This window comes from Eupeodes corollae, chromosome X, assembly GCF_945859685.1.
Source record: "Eupeodes corollae chromosome X, idEupCoro1.1, whole genome shotgun sequence".
NCBI classification, from domain to species: domain Eukaryota; kingdom Metazoa; phylum Arthropoda; class Insecta; order Diptera; family Syrphidae; genus Eupeodes; species Eupeodes corollae.
The window spans coordinates 2,738,695-2,756,539 of record NC_079150.1 but is presented as its reverse complement, the minus strand read 5'-3'; the positions used below and the strand labels follow the sequence as shown (position 1 = coordinate 2,756,539).

Below are 17,845 nucleotides of genomic sequence, written 5' to 3'. Positions count from 1 at the left end.
TGAAGAGTCGACTGTGAAGGGCCACCACGTTTATCGTAAAATGGGCTCAATGTGCTCAACGTTTGCATTAACGAATACTCATTCATATGAACGTGCTGTTCAATCGTGTTACTTACCATGATGATTTGGCATAAACAGCCGAGTTATAAACAAAAGATTTGACAGATGTCACAACAACAAAATGGCCGCTATGGGGCGCCAAAATCTACCCGCGCAAAAAAAAACGTATGCAAGAAATACCTATAGGTTTATTTTATAATTTAACTATAAAAAATTACTTTTTTTAACTAATATTACCGTGTTTTGTTGGAAAATCTATCCATAGTATAGTATTATTTTCCAAGAATAACAATATCCATAGCATGAATAAAACCGATAAAAGTTAGAGTAGAATCTTACTATGGATGGGTTTTTAACAAGTCTCGAATGGATCTCATGTGATTTCATTCTCAAATGTTTGTACGATTGGTATTGCATTTGTATCTCGATGGCTGTGTTCGTTGAATAGTTGTGCATTTGGAATTATGTATGTGTTTTTCATTGGGAGAAATAATCAATCTGTTACTGTTGATATTATTTAGTTTTGTTAATTAAAATGAGCTAATTGGATTTTTTAGCAAGGATAGAAAAGATAATTAATTTGCTATGTTTCCACCAAAGGTTTATTTCAGTTTAGATAAAATAAATATTGTTTGTGAAAGAAGATATAAAAATGATTTAGTTTGACAGCACTTTCTAAAATGCAAATGGTGTTTCGATGTTTCTTATAAAGTGCAAGTGAAATAGTTTGATTCGTGTTAAACAATGAAGAACTGATTAATGCAGCACCATATAAGAATATGGTACGTACTCCATGTGATTTTTTTTTTTTTAATTTGACTACAACAAAACTATATTTTTGTACACAAACATGCAAATAAACAGACCATAATGCATTATCTGTGAAACCAACTTCTCCACACAGGTTTTTCTTCACAAATTTTGACTCGAAACCGATCACCGACCGGAATCGCTTCAACACCACATGTTAGTGTAGTAGTCTACGAACAAACCCTCTCCTTGAAACGATTGCTAAATTAACCTTTTTTATAGAATCTCAGTTTCCAGACGTTTTCTTACCATTTTTCATTAGTTTAGTTAGTTTTTTGTTTGCTAAGTTAATTTTAACACTTGATTTTCACAAAACTTTCTTCAATTTGTGTGTTTTTTATTTATTATTATTATTCTGACAGATCTTCTTTCAGTTGTACCAATTTTTAAATACAAAAACCTGGCTGCTATATATGCAATACCAAAAAAACGCACTTATTATTGTAAATATAGTAAGGACTTGTGGAAACAACATGATATTAAAAATTATACACCAAAAATAAAAACAACAGATTAAATAGCTTTAGCCCACTGAAAATTACACTGTATAATCCCTGTAGAAAAAGTATACACGATTGGAAGATTTTCCAATACTGGCCGAACTGTCAAAAGTCTTCCAATAGCATCCAAATTGGTGACAATTGGCAAATTTTTGTCAAGTCCAAATTGTCCGTTTATACGGTGGATTGATTTTATTCATATTTTAGACAATTTGTTAGGATACAAAACATCGGCTGACAATTGCCGAACATTTTTTTCTTCCAACCAATAACTGTCTGTTTACAAAACCAAAAAATTGGTAGACTCATTAAAGGACAATTTTATCGACAGATGACAGAGAATATAAAAATGTATTTAAGAAGTGAAAAGTAGAAAATATAAAAAAGTGAAATAATAATGAAGCAGTTAATGAAGACCATCTTGTAAAATTGGTTCATGCCTTTTCCATCCTTTTCAACCTTTTTTTATAACTTCTTGTTCGTTAATTTTCCAAACGGAGACTTCTTAATTCTTTCGACGTGAGTAGTTTTCAACTTCTTTTAAAGTCCGGTGCACTTTTTTGTTGTTTCCTGCTCAAAAACTTTTTGATAGTTAAAAATTTGATGATGCTGTTTGGAAAGAACATCTTCCAATATCCAATTATTGAACAATCGTCCAATTATATGCAAATACCAACAATTTGGTAAAAACTATTGCAAGGAGTTGGACAATTTTTTGTCACTTTTGACATATTAAATATACTTAACTTAAATGTTGTTCTTGTAACTAATCTATCGTCTACACAATTCTGTTATATCAAGTTTTTAAAACTTGAGCAAATAGTTAAAACTAACTCCAAAACTGGTTTTTTAAGACTATGAAAGTATCAAATCAAGGTTTTTTTCAAATTTCATATAGAGTCCAACGAGCACCAATGAATTCACAATTATTGATGGTTTAGCTTCTTGTGGACTTGTTCAATTTAATGGAGTTGCCAATCAATACAACAAATATTTGGACCTAATATTTTTCTCCGACACGATAAACACTGACGTAGCTGTATCTCCAGCCGATGTTAAACTAGTAGAAGAAGACCGTCACCACCCAGCTTTAAATATATCACTGAATATAAATGTGTGCAATATCCCTAATACATCAAACGAAAAACTTGAATTCAATTTTAAAAAATGTAACTTTAATGAACTAACTAACTTATTGTGTAATGTTGACTGGAATCAACTGCTCCTAAATCGTAATATTGATGACATGTGTCTAAATTTTTATAGTATTATTTTTAACTATTTTTATGGAACTACGCCATTACGGAAATCTCGCTATAAATCTAAAACTCCACCATGGTTTGACACTCAATTAAAAAACTTAAAAAATAAAAGAAATAAGGCATGGCTAAAATTTAGTAAAACTAGAGCAGAAGAAGACTTCAGGATTTACTCCGAACTTAAAAATATTTTCATTGACTACTCCAATATTCTATACTCTGACTATATTATACAAATTGAAAATGAATTGAAACAGACCCCAAAAAACTTCTGGGATTTCGTGAAAAGTAAAAGAAAAACTGACGGTTACCCAAACTCTATGTCTTTTAATAAGACAACAAGTCATGACTCAAAAATAATTTCAAATATGTTTGCTAATTTCTTCAAAGATGCTTTCGACGTACCTCCTTCTTTTCAAATTCCCCATTCGTTCTTTCCAGCCCAAAATTATCCTCACCTTAACTCACTTGACTTGACAATATGTGAGGATTCAATTGTTCGTTGTGTCTCAGAACTTGATGACTGTTTTCACCCTGGCCCTGATGGAGTACCATCATGTGTTTTAAAAAAATGTGTGTCTCATTTATCGTACCCTCTGTTTGTTTTGTTCAATGAATCTCTTAGAAGCTCAGTTTTCCCACTATTATGGAAAAGTGCATTTATAACTCCGATTCATAAAAAAGGATCTAAGAATGAAATAACGAATTACCGGCCGATTGCCAAACTTTCCGTTATTCCCAAACTATTTGAGTCCATTATCTGTAAGATGTTATCCTTTAATTGTAATTCAATTGTATGTGAAAATCAACATGGTTTCGTCCAGAATAAATCAACAATTACAAACCTACTTCACTTCACTTCTTTCTGCCTTGACTCTTTCGAAGATCGTAAACAAGTAGATTGCGTATTCACAGATTTCAGCAAAGCCTTTGACAAATTGTGTCACAAGACTTTAGTCCATAAACTTGAGGCCTTAGGGTTTAACGACAAATTCTTGACGTGGATCGCGTCTTATCTCAAGAACAGAAGTTATAGCGTTATATTCAGAAATGAATTCTCCGACCAATTTTACGTCAACTCTGGTGTTCCACAGGGTAGCCATTTAGGTCCTTTATTATTTATCTTATATATAAATGACATAACATCCGTTATAAAAAACTCCTCCGTTTTAATATACGCTGATGACATTAAAATTTTCAAATCTATTAGTTCAATTAATGACTGCTCACAGCTTCAAGAAGATCTTCATAGTTTTAGCGAATGGTGCAATACAAACCGACTTTTATTGAATATTGACAAATGTAAAACTATGTGTTTTACACGCAAAAAAACAATTATAGATTATAACTATTTATTAGATTCTTCCTCCCTTTGTAAGCTTTCCGTTTTCTCTGATTTAGGTGTTATTCTTGACAATAAATTAACGTTCTGTGACCATTATAACTTTATAGTTAAAAAAGCTAACAAAATTCTAGGTTTTATTAAACGTTTTTCTCGTGACTTTCGTGACCCATACGTCTTAAAACTTCTTTATGTATCATTTGTAAGGCCAATACTTGAATACGGCTGTGTTATATGGGCACCATACTATTCAGTCCATATTGACAGACTTGAAAGTATCCAAAAAAGATTTATGCGTTTTTGTCTTCGTTTTCTTCCGTTTTCCCAAATATTTACACCACCTCCTTATTCTCAGAGACTTTTGCTAATAAAGCTCCCTACACTTTCACAACATAGACAATATCTCCAATTTTGTTTTATTTTAAAATTAATTAATGGTTCTATTATATCCGCAACAGCTCTGAATCGTCTAAATTTTAGCTATAGCCAAACTAGCATAAGAAGACAGATACCTTTATGTCCGATCTTTAGCAGAACTAACTATGGTATGAATAGCCCTTTAAATCAATTGATTTCAGTCTTCAATAAATTTTATAATTTAATTTCATCTGTTAATGACAATGTTAAAAGTAAACAATTTAAAGAAAGATTTTTTAATTTGTTATAGTATTTATTTATTTCTATATTAACTAAAATTTTATATTAAAAATTATGTAAATAGCTATAAGTTTATATTAACGTTAGATAATTAACGGATTAAATAAATAAATGACTCATAACTAATGGGAAATTGCAGAAACTAGGCTGACGACAAGTGTTTTCGACCGATTCACATACGAAGTGGCATTGGTAAGTAAGGATAACAACTTATCTTTTGATTATCAAAGTGTACTAAAAGTTTATAGGAGAGTTTTGGGAAAATGCAAGGCCTTGCATGTGTCATTTTATGGTAAACATCTTCCAAGGATATTAAATTTTGTGTAGTAAACTGATGGGGGTGGGTTGAGTTAAGCATTCGACAATGATTTGATTGGCTCAGTGATTTACAAAAAATACATATACACATTTATTTTATATCCTATCACAGATTAATGGCATAATTTTTTTTCTTGTAAATATATTTCCCACTAATGCTTATTCTCTATGCGCGTGACTCAAAACATATATAATTGGATTCCACTACCTCTAGGTTTTAGACATTAATGTAAGCTACAGAGATATATGTCACTAAAATAAGTATTTTATACCGTTGGTGAACATAGTTCGAATTATTTTCAAATAGTCAGTCACAGTCAATCACAGACCATGGTTGACAAAAACGAAATTTTTTGGCTGATGTCTAGAACCAGCCAAGCTAAACAATTTTTCAGTTTAAAAAATATTTCAAGTATGCAGTACTTAGAGCTTATTAATAACCGTTTTAAATTTCAATTTCGTTAAATAAGAACGATCCATTTTTGAGATATCCAATTTCGTTTGATGTTTGATATTCTTTTAAAAATGAGAAATAAAAACAATGACATTTCTATGGGGGTACCCTTCTGAAGCAATATAAAAATATTTTTTTTATTGAAAAAAGCGAGACTAATTTTAAAAAATCTATTGGATCGTTTTTGGGAAAGTTAAAATTTTCGATTTTTTAACCAAAACTTTTTAGTCTTAAGAAAATGAAAAAAAAGCGCCTAACGATGCACAAAACATGAAACGATTGACTTCAAATCTAGGTAAACATTGTGACACCTCTCAATCCCTAGAGTCGAAATACAAGATTTTAATAGAGGTTTCCATAAGTATGTTCGTTCGGGAAGTGTTTTCTTCTTTCATATCTCAAAAACCAGCGGAAATATCGACTTCAAATAAATGTTATACAGATAATGTTATGTAGTAAACGTGGCATGATGGTTAATGCGTTAGACTGTCATGCCAGAGGTCTTAGGTTTGATCCCTACCTATGCCATCTAAAGTTTATTTCACGGGTACTGCCTCTTGCGAGGAATTGACAAATTCTCCAAGAGTAATTCTTGTTATGAAAAAGTGGTTTCATCGTGGCTTTAAAACTGTAGGTCCCCTCCATCCCTCGCACGCAAGAATGGTTGAGAGTTGTAAGTCAATAGGCACTAGTTCTCAATGGACTATTGCGCCACCCAAAAAAAATACAGATCATGACGCAGAAAGGGCTCTCAACAAAAACTGAGTGGGTGTTTTTTTTACGATAACACTTTAAGAAAGAGTGAAAACCTGGTTTCCCTGAACCAAAACAAATTATATGTTGTATTGCATAAATAAATAAATTTTAAACACAATTCAATTAACTTTTATTTTTTCATAAATAAAAAAAATAATTGTCACCTCGAATATTTTACGAAACAAAAATTATTTCTTCTCCAAAATTATTGTATACATCGAAAAACAACGTCTTTGAAATTTGGTAAAATTTTGAGCAAAATCGTATTGATGTTTTTTTACGAAAAATAAAAACCTATAAAAAAAAATTACTAACTTTTTTCATTTTTTAGAAAATATTGTTTTCGACATTCATTCAAAATTTAATAAAAATCTAACTGTAAGTTTTTTCATAAAAAAATTTAAATCTACAAAATTTATTAAATTGGTAAAAAGAAATTATATTAAATTGGTAAAAATAAATTATCCCCTTCTCGATATCTCGTTATTGTTACCTTATTAACAGCAAAATTATTTTATTCCTTGCTAATTTTTCTTTAAAAAAAAACATAGGTATTTGTTTGTATAAGAAATAAAAAAAAATTAGAAATGCTACTAAAATTTGTTTTCGAAAAAAAAAAACATCTCGTTAGCAAAAATAGATTTTACAACAAGAAATTAATAATAAATGGTTTTAGACTTAAGTATTAGCAGTACAAAGAAAGAACATCAAATTATTTATCTCACACCAAATATTGTTATGAATATTTTGTTAAAGTTTTAAGCAAAATAAATCGATAGACTTTTAAACAGACTCATTCGATACATGAGCAAGTTTGTGCGACCCAGCCGTGTATATTATTTTATTATATCTTAGGAATATGGTGTATAGTAGAAAGGCGAAGAATTTTAGCTTTTCCGTATTCGCTCAAATATTTAACATTTTGAACTCAAATTGCGACCTCTATTGAAAACTAGCAAAGCTACTCATATTTAGTACTAATTTCGTACTAAGAGCTTCAGTGGTTGTCTTTACTAATTTCATAAACTTTGGTTTCTTTAACTTACCATAATTTATGCCATAAATTGAAAGTTTCTATAAAATCATTTGGTTTCTACAGGGTATGACGTGCGAATTTCCTTTGTAGTTTTAATTGATTTCCAGCCATATTTTTTGTATTTACATCTGAAAAATAGCAGAATGGTATCGTTCACTCTCTATAATTAAGTTATTGACAAGAATTAAATCCACCAATCTGCTAACTTTACTTCTAATTTATGCTGTTCTTTTTTTGGGTTAAGTAATTTTATGTGAAGACCTTTCGGTTAAATACTTTTTTTTAAAACTTAATTTACACCTACTCGTAGATTGATTTAGGAAAGCCTTAAAATGGTATGTTAAATCTTTGGTGTCTTTAACCCATTTACTTTTAAGATAAGAAGGAGTATACCTGCCTTCCGGTTTAAGGGCTAAGGCCATTATGAATTCTGGAGCGCTTATGACTATGGAAGCAAGAGAAACTAAAACTTTGATCGTAGAAGATTAAGGAACATCGTGTCTATGCCGAGATATTATGATAAAAAAAGTTACAGAAATAGAAAATTAACATTTTGAAACATATTTTGGAATTTTAGGTTCAGGAAACAGACAAATCTTGCAACAGTAATTTTTCAATGGATAAGATTAGGATTGGTTGAAAACATCTAGTCACTTAGTCTTTGTTTCATTATTAATTAGACTTACAGTCCCTCGCCATATTGTTAGACGCACTGCAGAATTTTTATAGCTATTAAGTTATACGCAATGTTTTTAAATATTATAGAAAAATAAATTCTATAAATCTGTTGTTTTGTTTTTATAAAAAAAAGTAAGAAAAAGTTTATATTTTGCATACAAAATAATTAAAATGCATTACAATATTCGAAAACCTGATTAAACAAGTTGAAAATTGCGATTTTGCATACAATCTAAAGCGCGTCTAATAATATGCCCAGAGACTGTAGGTTGGCATAACCTAACCAATAAACCATACTTCGTACATAGAAAAGAAAAGACCTATAGTTTTTTTGAATCCTAAATTAGAAAATTCACAACGAATTATGCTTAGCTTGAGATTGAGATTATATATCTTTAAAATAAAACGGAACAAAGACGATTTTTAAATCAACAAGGAATTAACTTTATAAAAAAGATTATCTGGCTTTAAAATGTAATGGAAATATAATTTTGGCATACGAATTCGCTTATGAAAATTGGCATCAACGGCAATCTTGTTTGAGCCTATTCACCGAATCCACGCCTTGCTAAATAAACAAGTGACACTTGACAGCTGACAAAATGGAGGCACTATTTCAAACATTTTTGCCAATTTAAAATTTAAAAAAAAAAACACCCATTGCATAAATATGCACCTGACAGAGTTTGCCACGAACGAAAAATGTCAGGGCCATTGTAAAAAATTTGGGCTCACTACTTCACACAAAAATACACGTCCTAAAAATTTAAACTTTCATTTTTATATTTTGAATTTTTGCATCACTAAAATTTAGTTTTAAGTTCAAAGATTGCTTAGAGAAGAAAAAACCCTCTCAGTTTTTCATTTTTTTCAACTCGTTGTAGAGGCATCACATATTCGACATAGCCAAAAGTGCTACTAAGTGTTTAGCAGCCCTATTATGGCTATCAACTATCAATTATTTGATAACTGATAACTTCTATCAATTTATTGATAATTTGGTATTATGAGTATCAAATGATAATTTTTCACCCATTGTGAATGAATACTAATCAATACACGATTGTGAAATGTGAATAGGTTTTGTTTGGTGTTTGACGTTTGGCATTTGTGTTAAGTTCTTGTGTTTTGGTCTATAAATAATTTCAGCGGAATAATGTAAGTTGTTTTCATTAAATAAATGTATCTTTTTGCTAAATAATATTTTGTTTATTTAGGAGTAGAATAGTTAGCAACAGAAAACAAATAGAATACCAAGTTTAATTTGCTTATTTTAATTCATGAATTTGTAATTTGTCCAGTGGGTTTGAAGCATCTCGTAATACTGTTTATTTTAGCTTGCACGATAAACCTTCATTCCTCAGTACAATTGCCTTCAAACACCAATTCTAGTGAAGGCATGTCATTCTTCAATTTGTATATATAATAAAAACTACAAAAACTTTCTTCCACTTTTATAAATCGTATTTAAATTACAATTATTTACCATTTACGAATATTTGATACAACGAAGATTTTGTAGCTGATAGAATATTTGATGATGGGTATCAATATGTTTGATATCCGTAATACCGAGTTTATCAATAAAACTATTCACAATAGATCTTTTATTTCACTATTTATCAAAAATATTGATAGTTGATCACCGATCTATTAATTTTGTTGATAATTATCAACTAATATCATATATCGTGTTGATATTTGATAACCATAATAGGGCTGTAGGTTTTCTCCGACGATGCAAACAAATTTTTACCCCTTCTGATCTGGCTATAATGTACAAAACTTTTATCCTTCCAAAACTCGAGTATAATTCTCATATCTGGTGCCCCAAAAATTTACTCAAGCCTTTTGGATAGAATCGAAAAGAGAACCCTAAAAATGATAGGAAATCGTTCTCTTTCTTTACCCCACTAAACGAATGTAGAACGCTTTAACAGTCTCAATATTTCCCACTAATAACAATTTGCAGACACTTAAAACAAATGTTCAGCGGCATCTCTTTTCTAATCCTGTCCCCCTCTCCTAATTGCTCGCACTGCGTTTAATTATTATAAGGGTATTCAAAACCCCTTTATTGCGCGCTCAATATAAAAATAACTAAAACCATCCTTTGATTACATTATTATTATGATTTTAATGGTTTACAAAATTCTTCCATAAAGTCAATTTTTCTGAAGTCGGCCACGAAAAACCAGTATATTGAATTTTCCATCTTAAGTTTAAAAACAAAATTGTTTTAAAAAAAGTTATAAACAAATAAGTTTTCGGGCTACCTTTAAAAAAGCTCTTATTCAGCGAGTTTTGAACTTAACTTTACCAACATTTTTAAAAACAAAAAATTGTTCAGTGTTTTTATTAAAGTCATCATCAAAAAGTTGCTTAGATATCAATCAATAAATAATTTAATTTTTTTCAATCAACCAATTTTTGGTGGTCCACTCCAGCAATTGAATAAGTTTTAGAAATTTTATCACTAGAATAATTAAATGAATAGAAATCAGTCTAAAACTATCACATTTTTGTTCAAATAACTTTTTCTAAATCTAGCCTCTAACTGCGTGCAAAGTTTCACACCTAAATAAGTTATGAACAGATTTCAAAAAGGTTGAATCTACTAATATTAACATATATGGATTTGGGGGCCAAAATAAAAAAAAACATCGGACCAAAGGACCAATATGGGGCACTTTATGGCAAAGGCATTAGATTTAAAGGTACCTCCCACCCTAAAGTTAGGTAGGTAATAGTTTTCCGTTTTAGCCCTTATTATAAACTTATATAGGTAACTATTTTATTGCTTGTTGATATGGCTGTAAATTAAGTTGGTACCTAGTTTGCTTCGGTTCTTTTTTTTATCAAGAATCTACCTACCTAAGTAACTTCCAAAGTAGGTACCTACCTAAAACATGAGTCAAGAAATATTTTTACCTACCTCTAGATTCTTGAAGACATGTGGATTTGGTTTTTGAAATTCTTAAATATTTTATCGTTTTTTGGTGCCTAAAGTCTTACAATAAACAGCATATTTTGTCGAGCTACGGTACGGTACAAGCCTAATAGGATTTGATTTTTATGAAGAAATCAAGAAGCTTCCTAAGTACTGTGTGATAGGACAAGTTAAAAAATAGGAACAGAAATAGAAATACCTGTAAATTCTTGCATTGTTTTTATTTAAAAAAATTCAGATTTTTCTGCATTTTTTTTGTTGCTACATTTACAATTATATTAAAGAAAAATTTCGATAAAACATTGTGGACCACACGATTGTTATGATTTGCTCATGCTTTGCATTGCTTTGTTGGAGTTTGAAATTTTTCATTCTTATTCTTATAATATTCGAGCAACAGAGTGAGAATAGGTAAAGGTATAGCGTACCTACGTTTACATTCTCTACTTTGCCTGCACCTCGATATTAAAATATATATAAACAAAAATAAAACACACTGCTGTCATCAGCGTCCAACTCCATCCATAGATATTTTCATGATAATGTTGGTTTTGGTTCTGGCGATATGGCATACAAAATAGCAGTCATACAACGTAACGTACACACAAAATGTAATAAGAAAGAAATGCGGTTATCAACTTCTCCAGCTCCAGCTCCAACGAACACCGACACCGAACCGGTTACAACGAACCGATTCCATTGAATTCATTATGGAAAATGCACTCATGTTTATGGTTAGTAAGAGAAAGAATATGAAAGAAGGAGAAAGATAATGCGAGTAAGAGAGAAGCATAGAGAGAAGGATGGATAGGTTAGGGATGTGAAATGGGAAGTCTATAGCTGACATATGTATGGGTGGTTTAAGTGAGTTTGTTTTTCATATTCTTCAAAACCCAAGAATAGAATGAATGAAGAAGAAAAAGCAAAACAAAAAAAAAAACAACTGCGTATACGTGTTTGCAGTTCGCACCCACACAGCACACACACACACACACGCAGCTGAGGTTCATCAATCCATCAGTGTTTGGGTGTGTGTATTGTGTATGATCTCTCACTACCAAAATCAACTCAAATATACGAGTGCGAGAGCATTCAACCGACTACCGACCGAACACCGAACCTAACCCGAACCCAAACATCGTCTTCACAAATCAAAATGGTAGGTTGTAGGAGGAGAGAGGAGAGATCCGGCAATCGAAATCGACTGACTCTCGTCTCTCGCTCGAATTTGCTGTTGCTGGTGTTGGATATGATGAGAGACAGAACAGAGCAACAACAAGAACGAGAAGTAGCAATAGCAATAGCAACATGAACATCATCTCCAATAGAAGAAGAAGGCAACAACAAAATGACGAAGCCAACGACTAAAAAGAAAACAACAACAACAACATTCCAACGGCTACGAATACGACGACTACGACTACGACTACGACTACGGCTACGACAAGGCAACTATACTTTAAAAACTAAATGGATATATTTTATTTTTCTTCTCGGTTTTTCTTTTCTTTTTTCTTCTTTTCGTTTTTACTTTACTTTATTCAACAATAATAATCGCGTGCGTCTCTTCTGCTGTACTGCGGCCCCAAATGTGCGGTTATTTCATTACTCGTGCACAAACCTATTATACGTTTCGTTGTTCGGATATTTTTGTTCGTTGGTTCGTTCGTATTTTGTATGAAAATAAAAAATAAAATAAAGAAAAATCAGTTATAAATAAATAAAAAATAATTCGCGCTCTGGCTCTCTCGCGTTAATACAAAAATATAAATAAATTTAAATAAAATTTTATTTTTGATGCCGATTTAAAAAAAAGAAAAACGAGTTTAAAGAAAAATAAATAAACACAAAACTTGCCGTAGCAAATTCTATTTTCTACATTATCACATGTTACACACCTCAAATGGTGATAAATAATAGATTGGCGATCATTTTTAACTAAAGTTTTGTTGTTTGTTGTTGTTGTTTTTTCTTTATTTTTGTTCTTTTAAATTATTGTTTTGTTATTCCATTTACAAATTCTGTTGCTGTTGCTTCTTCGTGGAAATTTGTTTATATTAAAAAATAAAATTAAATAAAAGCAGAGAGACAAATAAAAAAACGAGAAACCAAAATGAAAATAAAAATGTTGTGTGTGTGTAAGTTGAAAAATAAAAAATAATTTATCTTTTTGATTTTATTATATATAAATTAAACACATGCCTACATCAATATGAATATATATTTACATATATAAAAGTATACAAAACAAAAGGCGGATTGATAATTTTTTCCTGTGTAGTATAAGTGCGACGGCAAAACGACAAAACGACAAAACAGAAAGACCGCAACACTAAAAAAAAGGGTAATGCTATGTCATTTGAGAAATATCTAATTTTCTATTAGAGTGTAGTCTCTGTTGCATTTTTATATCTGAGAGTTTCTGTTAGAAGTTTACGAAAATGAAGAATTAAAAAATATATAAATTTAAATTTCCGTGATGTGATAATGTTAATGTTGATTATTTAAATAATTACTACTTGATTGAACTCTACTCTAAAATTCTCGAGTGGTTTTTGCGCGCGGGTTGACGACAACAAAAAATTATAGCCGCCCTCAACCCAACCACCCCCACTCATAAAACTACACACAATCTATTTATCCCAAATTATTCGCTCTGCCCCGCTCATCGCATATCGCACCACAATATTCATATTTAAACGAAAACCCATATGTAATATATCAATGCCAATTCGCTTCCGCCCCCGCCAACCGATCGTTCACTCGCTTTCTGATCCCCCGGTCCTGGTTTCTAATACCTTAATAAAATAAAAAAATATAATGTGGGTGTCGATTAAAAGAATTTAAACGTAATTTGAAACAATGTGTGAGTGTGAAATGATTTATTTAATTTTTTTTGTTGTTGTTTAAATGAGACAAAAAGTTTAGCTGTCGCACTAAGGTGAATTTTGCAAAATAAAAATTAAAAAAGAAAAAACCAATCCACCAACGCAACGCGTCGTCGTTCAGGTAGAGCCTTTAGAGCAATACCGCAGGAATAGTATAACATCAACAACATAATTTCCAGAATCCAACAATCCACAATCTCGAAATTCAGTATTCAAGATTATGATTTGTTTACTTTTTTTGTCAACTCCTACTAAGTTGACGAAAATAAAACAAAAATACTACAAGAAAAATGCCTATGTAAAAACTTAAAGTGTGATGTCATCAAAAAGGAAATCAGAAAAATAAAAATTAAGTGAAAATCATAGTTCGGTCACATAACTACTATACCTTAGTCAAAAATACGTTAATTATTGACGACTTTTTGGAGCGTATTTGTCTTTTGCGGCTTTGTGGTTTTGTTAAGTTTAGATTTTTCCTTTAAGGAGTTTTGCCTACCGCAAAATCAAAATAATTCTTCAACCTCTTATTGCAGTACATTCAAAAACACATTTAAAAACAACAACGTCAACAACTTCTATACACACAATCAATTTTAAATACTAAAAAATGTAAATATGGAACTATCTTTTATATTTTTTTTATATTTTCAATTATAAAAAATAGCTTAGTGTATTTTGTTTTATTCTTTTAATTAATCTTTCTATAAATAAATTAACACTACTAACACCTCGCACTACAACTGCCCCTATAGTCCTTCTTCCGTGGTACCTTTTTTCTTCTTTAAATTAATAAAATGTTATTATATTTGTTTTTGTTTTTTGTTTAAAAATGATACATAGAGGGATATTTATGTTTTAAGGATTTTTTTAATTGCCGGCGGCGGCGGCATCATTGTGTTGCCGTCGCTAAAACAGCATGGTGTTTTGCACTGTCTACATTCCTACCCTAACTAATGTTATGCAAAGACTAAGAAGATTAAGTAAAAAGGATACAATATAAAAATAGAGGAATTTTTACTTTGATATTAATTTTATTAGCCATGTCACATAAGTTAATAGGACCTGATTCCCTTTCAAAAGCGAATTGAAACTTATTCAATCCATATCCTCTCTCCAATCTGCATTATTTTCATTGTGTTCTAGTTTATATTTACATCTCATAGTTTTGATTTGACTTCATGGCATTTGGTTAGCTACTATCTAAACAAATTTATAGATTTTTGTCTAATTTAATTTTAAACAGAGTTCTTATTAAATTAAATCAATCGTTTTGTTTCAAATCGTGTGGATTAGTTTACTAACCGACCTGGTTACTTGCTTTATGAATCAAACGAATCACAATTTGTTCTGCTCCTTTAATGCACACAAATAAGGGACCTATTATAGCTATTATTAAAATCAATCGGAACATTTTTTTGAATCAACATTTTCCTTTGATTAGAAATGAAAATTATGTACTGATCGAGCAGAAACCACACAAAGAATTTTTTGAGAAAAAAGCGTTGTTATTTTTCGTTTTTTTTTTTTTTTTTTTTGTATGGAAAATCACTTTCCTGAAAAGCTGATAGGTACTTGTATGTTCAAAAGTAAAACGAATCGTTGATTTGTGTTTCAATTTCACACAATGCCAATGACAGATTTCTGCCAGTAATCATTTTTCGGTGAATTTCGATCAGGAAATTTTGTTCAATGCAAGAAATTTTAGATTATAGCTATACCAGACCTGCCAAAAAAATTCCAATGATGCCTGGCCCATTAGAGCTTTCTAGGCCAAAGTTTTGACATACATCTTTTTTTTACGTCATATCATTTAAAAACAGTATGACTTTTCTGTTTCAACAAGTAGAACTCTCCTGAGCTAGTATTTGCTCTTCATTTTCATAACTATCTTTTAAGTCTTTATAGAAAATAAATATTGAGCAAACCTTTTTGTTTGAATTCTGTATTCTGTAAATCTTGTTTTCATAGATATTTGGCTTAATTTTCGAGTTAAAACAAAAATTGAAAGTAGCGTGAGTATTCTCACAAAATTTAAATTCACAAAACCATATTTTTCATGCCTAGAAAATTATTATAAACAAACATGATAGCCGTTGTATTTGTTTATGGTTGTTATGTAAGGGCGTATTGTGTAAATTCGTCAAAAACAACATTACATTATTTTGCTTTGAATTTTTCTCGAATTAAAAAAAGTTTTTTTTAGAGAACTGTTCTATTTTGTGGATCTATAACATTTCGCTGACATCTCCCAGTTGGAATAAAATCTTGGAATAATTTTAGTTCAGCCACGTGCAAAACGTTTTCAAAATAAAAATATTTGTATTTATTATCAGACTTAAAAAAGAATCCTTTTTCTTATTCTATAAAATTCACAGTTAATTTAATAATGTTGACCGATTAATAGTGTATGGTTTTTTTCATATCCGGTTTTGTGTTCTCTTTTCATTCAAACATCGAAAACTCCCTGAACAATGTGAATAGTAAACCCCTTATTAGGTATTTTAGTAGTGCGGGTTATATTTGTAATTTTAAGAAAATTAAATTATTAAAAATTAATATAATATAAAAAAACGCAGCAAAAATTCATCAATCAACAATTCTTATACTTCGATTTGGTATGTTTTCGTTTGGATTTATCAAATACTTAAATGTATTATTTATATCAAGGATCATATGTTAATCAAAAAGACGGAGAATCAAGAAGAAGAACAACAAGAAATAATAGTTTTTACACTTGTAGTAAAGTATGCAACTGTTGGTGGAGACATCATTTTTTAAAACTACTGCTACAGTGTCATCAATCAACATTTATTCATTGGAATATCTTTAATTAACAATAAATATTTATTTTTGTTTAAACAAAAAATGCAACTTAAATGCTCGATTACAATTAGAAATGTTATATGATATGAAACCAATGTAAATATATACCTATCTAAGAGAAGGTTAAAAACGTTATTTTTTGTTCTGGAAGCTTAAATTCATATAGTTTTTGTTTTGGTGGTTTAATTTCGCACAAAATTAAAAGGAAAACATCCTCTTTTGAATACAATTTCTTAGAATTAGCACGAGATTATCTTGAGTTGAAGAGGAAATTCTTTGTGATTTTTTTTTGTACTTCTATTGGAACACATAATGTTAAATTTGGCAAACAAATTAAAATCGGTATAAACTTTATTGAACTTTAGCACCGATTAAAACTCCCAAGACTTAAACGGTCAAGTACTTTGTATTTGTATATTAAGTTAATTAGACATTTAGAACTTTTATTTTGTAAAGTATCTAATTAAATACATTATTTAAAAAACTTCTCAAATTACAACGGCTTAGAAAACTCTAAAATGACAATAGATTTTTGAGAGATTATTATTATCACTATTTAAACAAAAATAAAGTTGAAACGTTTTTTTTTAGAAAAGTTATTAAAATTTAAACCTGAATAAAATTATAGGTATGTATTAAGTAAACCAAAAATCAAACTACGTTTGTATTTTTTGTAGTTAAAAAAATATTTAGTTATTATAAATTTGGAATTATATATATTTAGTATGGTAAAAACATTTTGAATTAAATAATTCTGTGTTCGACAATTTGTCAACAAAAAGATTTCCATTTTTACTTGTACTTGTTTGATGACATATTTTGTACATAATATTTTTTGGTTCAAAAAGTGTAATAGAAAAAATGTAATTGAAAATTTTAGATCCTATGTATTGTGTATCCTTATCCTTACCTACCTTATCTTATCCTTCACCGTTTAGCACCAAAACTAAGCAGTTTAATTCACTGCACATACATACATATACATATATCCGTTCTTTATCTACATTGTTTGTTTTTTGACTGATCCATATAAAGTTCCAGGAGTGTCAATAATTATATCTGTATTAAGTATTTGTAATTAATCGCGAATATACCGTCGCGTCGGAATTTGTTTTTCAACGGTCGGTTCGGTTGGTTTAACCCAAATAATAAGTTGGAGATATTTACCATTAATTGTTTCAACGATGAACCACCTTTTGGATAAACGATTGTCGATAGGCTTATTTACACGATTTACACAAAATTGCAAAATTTTGTCATTTTCAATTAAAATAAAACAATGAGAAATTAATTGTATGAAAATTATTGTATTTA

The 17,845-nt window shown here is 30.0% G+C and overlaps 1 protein-coding gene across 12 annotated transcripts in view; it reads left to right on the top strand.

Annotated features, from left to right (window-relative positions):
* Positions 1–12,264: 12,264 nt before the first annotated feature.
* Positions 12,265–17,845, top strand: part of LOC129953302 (protein pangolin, isoforms A/H/I/S) — a 129,635-nt gene continuing 124,054 nt past the window's right edge. Inside the window, exons 1-3 of one of the 12 annotated variants that reach the window (XM_056066370.1) lie at positions 12,265–12,726; positions 12,902–12,958; positions 13,060–14,317. The gene's annotated coding sequence lies outside the window, so the exon portion shown is untranslated. Of the gene's footprint in view, positions 14,318–17,068; positions 17,160–17,845 lie in introns of those variants that run through there. The other 11 variants (XM_056066371.1, XM_056066367.1, XM_056066372.1 and 8 more) reach the window with 11 other exon arrangements.